General features: G+C 40.0%; 1 long non-coding RNA gene across 1 annotated transcript; it reads left to right on the top strand.

Annotated features, from left to right (window-relative positions):
• The first annotated feature begins 4,600 nt into the window (after positions 1–4,600).
• On the top strand, positions 4,601–6,143 carry LOC111969568 (uncharacterized). The gene is made up of 4 exons (XR_002878001.3): positions 4,601–4,686; positions 4,793–4,843; positions 5,058–5,369; positions 5,599–6,143. It is a non-coding gene; the product is annotated as an uncharacterized lncRNA (long non-coding RNA).
• The last annotated feature ends 165 nt before the right edge of the window (positions 6,144–6,308 follow it).

The following is a 6,308-nucleotide window of genomic DNA, read 5'->3' as shown; positions in this document are numbered from 1 at the left end:
GGCAAAACAAAAGCAGGGAGCATATAAATGCCCACATCAGATTCAAGCTTCTGGGATAAAGCTGCATCGATTAGGACGAAGGTCTGWGTATTCAAACTGCGGAACACAATGAGAAAGTAAGAAGAAACAGGAATGTTCTCAAAAGGCTTATCAACACCACTGCGTYTTTGTGCATGCAAGAATTTGCTTTTAGAGGACACGACGAGAGGGAAAGTTCTGCTGACAAGGGCAACTACAAGGGGCTTGCAGAGGTAATTGCACGTTACGATGCCTTACTTACTGAACATATCAAAGTTTCGACTGTCCATTCTGGGATGTCGAAAACAATTCTGAATGATTTGATAACTTCCATTGCATCATCCATTAAAAGATTCAAGAAAGAGGTTGACGCAGCGCATTTTTTCAGGTGCACTCAAGTTGGCTTTCCACTTTCCCCCGGTATTTAATTAGAAATGATGATAACACATATTCACTCCAGACAGACACAAGCAAACACTCATGATATAAATGTTGCAGCAGCATAGGCTACACCTAAACATGAGAAATCTGACATGCGCAGTGGTCTAAGGCACTGCATCGCAGTTCCAGATGTGCCACTAGAGATTCTGGGTTCGAGTCCAGGCTCTGTCGCAGCCGGCCGCGACTGGGAGACCCATGGGGCGGCGCACAATTGGCCCAGCGTTGTCCAGGTTAGGGGAGGGTTTGGCCGGCAGGGATGTCCTTGTTCCATCGCGCACTAGTGACTCCTGTGGCGGGCCGGGYGCAGTGCACGCTGACACGGTCGCCAGGTGTACTGTGTTTCCTCTGACACATTGGTGCGGCTGGCTTCCGGGTTAAGTGGGCATCGTGTCAAGAAGCAGTGCGGCTTGGTTGGGTTGTGCTCACGACCTTCCCCTCTCCCGAGTCCGTACTGGAGTTGCCAGCCGACTGAGACAAGACTGTAACTACCAATTGGAAACCACGAACTTGGGAGAAAAAGGGGTAAAATATTTGTTTTAATAAATCAAATTCTGACATGCGCATGGGATGAAAAACTAGACTATTTTTAAGCTGATCAACTGTAGGTTACAATAAGAGCAGCTGCATACAGCCTATTCGTGCCCTGTCCATCTGGTCAGGTAAAACTAATTTGGTAACGTTATGTATTTATAGTCCATTTGTGTGTCAGAGAAAATGTGAATGTGATCAAAAAAAATAATATTTTCAAAATTGGGCTGGCTATAATGTTTTTAATCCCAACATTACTAACGTGAATTAATGAATCCACATAAGTGATGACAGTAAAAATTGGTGTAAGCCTACAGTTGCAAGGCCTGCATGATGCAAACATGCATAAAGCAAGCTCAGCCCTGTGAGTTGTTATTGTACTTTCAGTTGTTGTCTATGTGTCTGAGTAGAGGACATCCCCCTCCTAATCTAGTCTAATATATTATATGAACAAATATAAGGTACTGCAGTTTGACAGGGTTTCCTTCCCCCCCACAGGCCAGGAGTTTTTTTCAGGAGTTTTTTATAACCATGTGACCTGGTTTTGAAAAAACTCGTCCCATCATACCCATATGAAACCTTTTTACAACCGGATTAATCATTGTCATACCTTATAGCGTCCAGAAGTTTCCTAGTTATGGTAACATTATAGGAAAACTCCAGGCCCCAGGGAGTAAAATGCGCCCACCACTCTGGGACCTATGTGCCCCAGTCTGCTTGCAATTGTCAGTTATCCTCAGGTATGCAGATGATCAGGGCTTTATTCAGTACATTTTTGGGATACTTTAACGTGTCAGTTAGCGAGATTGCACCAGTCGTGTTTGACTTCATGAATGTTGAGATGTCTGAGTTTAAGTTCATAGAGAAACTCGTTGTCCAAACCTACGATGGCGCAGCTGTAATGGAATGTATCTGCTATTTGTATTTACAGCTAAGTCCCTTCCTGTTCCCTGATTAAGAGGTGATGACTACTCCACTACCATTGTCAACTCTCTCCTGACATGAACTGAAGCCGTGTCTCATGTGCCTGCTCATCCACTGGCACATTGAATGTTTCCCCTCCAAGCACTGTGTGTACCCCTATCAATTTTCTCTCATTATTGAAAGTAAGCTTTTGTTAATGTTTGTGTGTGTTTGCAATGATTAAAAAGAATGGTGAGTGGATTGCTGTGCACATTCAGTATTTGTCCGTTTGTTGTGTGGTCGAGTATTTTTTTTCAGACGCTAAAATGTAGCATATACTATTAAACCACCAATTACATTCTTAAGACTAAATCAACTTACAGTTAAGGGAACATTTTTACTTCCACTTAAGTCAAATTTAGGGTTTGCCCCTTTTGTTTTATGCAGAGATCTACTCCGCAAAGCTCTATGGACCATCTAATGTGACTGAAAGGGGGAATGTAGATTTGAAATGTAGCACTACTAGCATCACAAGAAGCTCGGACAAGATTGGAGTTGGATGTGCAAATGGCCAATTTAATCCGATTAGGGTTGCAAAGATACTGGTAATTTACCAAGGTTACAGTAATCTTCAGTAATTTTGGTAATTAACAGAAAATCTATGGCAATCTATCGTAAAGTTGGCAAATTAAATCATTTATAATATTAATTTATTATATCTGTGTCGATATTGCCCAGGAGTTTCTAGTAGATAGACCATACGGTTCAAGAGAAAATAGCTTAATTAATTTTAAAAAACTATGGTATTCACTAAGTTGATGGTTTATATTTAGGATCATTTTTTACAGCTTTGTCATGAATTTCTTTACATCTTATTTAATTGTTTCATATGATAAGGCCACACGGAGGTCCAGAGACTATTACAGACACCTGTGATAATCTGAAGTACCCAAAAGGGCCACTAGATGTCTTGTGATAGATTACATCAAATCCTTAAAAGATACCAACATTCTGGAAGTTTAMTGGTAAAATGTGAAAGTTTCCAGTAATATACCCTCCCTTTGCAGCCCTAAATCTGATTGATATGTTCAGTTATTGTGGTCATACTTCTACTGACTGTGTGACTGTTAGTTACTGAAAATAGGCTATCATGATGTTCTTTCTCTTTCTGGAACAAACATTAGTAATCACTGGCGAGATAAAAAAATAATTATTGAGAAACTTACACTATATAAACAAAAGTATGTGGAGGTCACCCCTTCAAATCAGTGGATCAGCTATTTCAGCCACAGTCATTGCTGAAAGGTGTATAAAATTGAGCACATAGCATGTAATCTCCATAGACAAACATTTGCAGTAGAATGGCCTTACTGAAGAGCTCATGACTTTCAATGTGAGCAACTTGAAATGTTGTCGGCGAGCTTCATGAAATGGGTTTCCATGGCCAAGTAGCCGCACACAAGCCTAATCACCATGTGCAATGCCAAGGGTCAGTGGAGGTGGTGTACAGTTCCCACCATTGGCACGTTGAGCAGTGGAAATGTGTTCTCTGGAGTGATGAATCAAGCTTCACCATGCTGGCATGTCCAACGGAAAATCTGGGTTTGGCTGATGCCCGGCGAATGCAGGTTAGTGCCAATTGTAACTGTTTGGTTGGAGGAGTAATAATTGTCAGGGGCTGTTTTTCATGGATGGGTTAGGCCCCTTAGTTCCAGTGAAGGGAATCCTAGGCACTACAGCATACGATGACATTTCTAGATCATTCTGTGCTTCACATAGTGGCAACAGTTTGGGAAGGTCCTTTCTCTGTTTCAAGCATGACACTGTCCCCCCGTGCACAAAGCCGAGTCCATTACAGAAATTATTTTTTTTCGAGATCGTTTTGGAAGGAACAGACTGGCTCAGCCCTGCCTCAGGCAACTTCATGTGCCCGACCTCACAATCTCTTCTGGCTGAATGCAGCAGTCCCCGCAGCAATGTTTTGTCAAAATCTAGTGGATAGCCTTCCCAGAACAATGGAGGCTGTTATAGCAGCAAAAGGGGGACCAACTCCATGTTAATGCCAATGACTTTGGAATGAGATGTTCGACGAGCAGATGTTATAGGTTCACATTTTAGTGTGAACCTAAAAAGGGTTGTATTTAAAACTGTTACTTCTACAGTGGGATACATAAAGTACAAAATGGCTGCAGTCACAATCAATTGGACCTCTGGTAGGATGGGTGATAGATAGAATGTTATATAAAGTATATAAACTGAGAATTTAATCATATCAACTGTATTGAACCCCTTAATTTGCCAAATTGGTATACTGTTTGGAATGTAGAATTTGGAATTATTATAAACCAATCAAACAGTCAAGTTTAGCAAGATATTTGTTTATATATTGTAACTGTAGATTAGTCCACTAGCAGTTCTGTAAGGAAAGCCTGTAAATGTTACTAAAAATGTGATATTTAATAAATGAACACATTTGATATAAAGTTCTACATGTTGCTGATGATTTCAATGGTAGCTTATGTACCAGGCCGATTCTCCTCTGCAACATAAGGGTGTGACACTGTAATGTCGAAGTGGCTTTGTTACGAAAGTATGCCTAAATATGTCCAAAGTATTTGAGAAAACGCACCAAACAGACTTATGTTCCGGGTTTTGATTCGTACAATGCGTGGTTACTATCATTAGTCTGAATAGGTAAGGTACGTCAACAATGCATTTCGCTGAAACCATCACTCCACACCACTGAAGTCTCAGCCAACATCATGGCAGCATTAGGACTCCTATGGCTTGTGAGCTGTGAGTATTTTCTACTTTTCAAGTAATACAAACATTTTCAGAGAAATATTTATGTTCATTTCCTGAACAAAATACTTTCCCTAAGTGTATTCATTTGTCCATGCAGCCACAGCATCCATCCTTGTCAAATGTGAAGATGCAAAATCTGAAAACAAAAGTAAAGTATTTCTGTATATTTTTTTGTAGTGATTAGTATTTTGGCAATATTTAATACATCAGTGTATAAAATACAGTATATACTTTTAAAACACAAATTGCATTCTTAATAATACACACACTTACATTTAAGTGAAATCCTAACTTCCACTTAAGTCAAATTTTCAAAAAGAAAATGAAGGGTTCACCCTTWATTGGTATTTGTTTTTATGCAGAGATCTACCCAGCAAAGATCTTTGGACCATCTAATGTGAYTRAAGGGGTAAMYRTCRMWTTTAAATGTAGCACTACTGGCATCAGAGAACCTGAGGAGAACTTACATTTTTACCTTTGCAAGAATGGAGTCGGGATAAGAATTGCGGCGCTGGAGAAAGGTGACAATGACGCTATTTTCACCATGAAGAATGTTACAAGAGAAGACTCAGGCAACTACAGCTGTGTGTACACCAGAGATAAATCTGTAACCAGTCAGGTGAAGTCAACAGGAGAGAATTTACTAGTCTTTCAGGTTGATGGAGAACGGAAAGGTAAGATTCTGTCGATATTTGTGTATAATGTATGTTTGTAATGATAAGATTGCTATCCATACGGTATATTTGTCAATTTGTTGCAGTGCAGTTTGAATATTTGTAATTCAGTCACATTTTCAGCCAATATATTGCTTTGTAATGAAAGGCTACATACTCTGACTCAGCAACAAGTTAAACACCAGCGTTTACTGTACACCAGAGTCTACTATATCAATGTTCTTCACAGAGGGACTAAATAATGTTGGAGGACAAGTGGGAGCAGGACTTGGAGCAGGACTGGCAGCAGCCTTGGTCCTCCTGTTTCTGACTCTGTCTGTACTTCTGTTACTGTGGAGGTACTGGGGAATCCTGAAACTAAGTAAGTCAAGTTGATACTCTCTGTTTGGTTTAGGCCAGGAATCAATTCTTAACACAGTGCGCTGGACAGCCGAAGATTCAGCTTTAAAAGGCATTTTCACCACCGTTTGCGGAGATCGCATTCACAAAATGCTGCAGATGACGGCTCAATCGGAAATTCCCTTTAAATGTCAAACAAGCAATGTGGGATTTGGAATTTTGATAAACTAATCTGTTAACAGTCAAGTTTAGCAAGATATTTGTTAATATATTGTAACTGTAGATTAGTCCACTAGCAGTTCGCATTCACGAAACACTGCAGATGACGGCTCAATCAGAAATCCCATTTAAATGTCAAGCAGCCTATAACGCAGATCTAACRCGGATATGATTGAATCCCAKYCTTACAATCACCATGTCTAGCTATGTGACATTGTCGGGGAAAGTGAACAATGTTTGTTGTTAAACTAAGTGTCTAYGTATTTTAACACAATGGTTTAAGTCATTCCTTACTGTTGCTTTCTGTTACAGTGATAAGCATTGACCATCAACCAAGGTATAGAAAACCTACCAAACGAAAACAAAATACTATTGATTTAT

Source organism: Salvelinus sp. IW2-2015, unplaced genomic scaffold (assembly GCF_002910315.2).
Source record: "Salvelinus sp. IW2-2015 unplaced genomic scaffold, ASM291031v2 Un_scaffold4282, whole genome shotgun sequence".
In the NCBI taxonomy this organism is placed as follows: domain Eukaryota; kingdom Metazoa; phylum Chordata; class Actinopteri; order Salmoniformes; family Salmonidae; genus Salvelinus; species Salvelinus sp. IW2-2015.
Note: the sequence above shows the minus strand (reverse complement) of the source record. Positions and strands in the feature narration are given on the sequence as shown.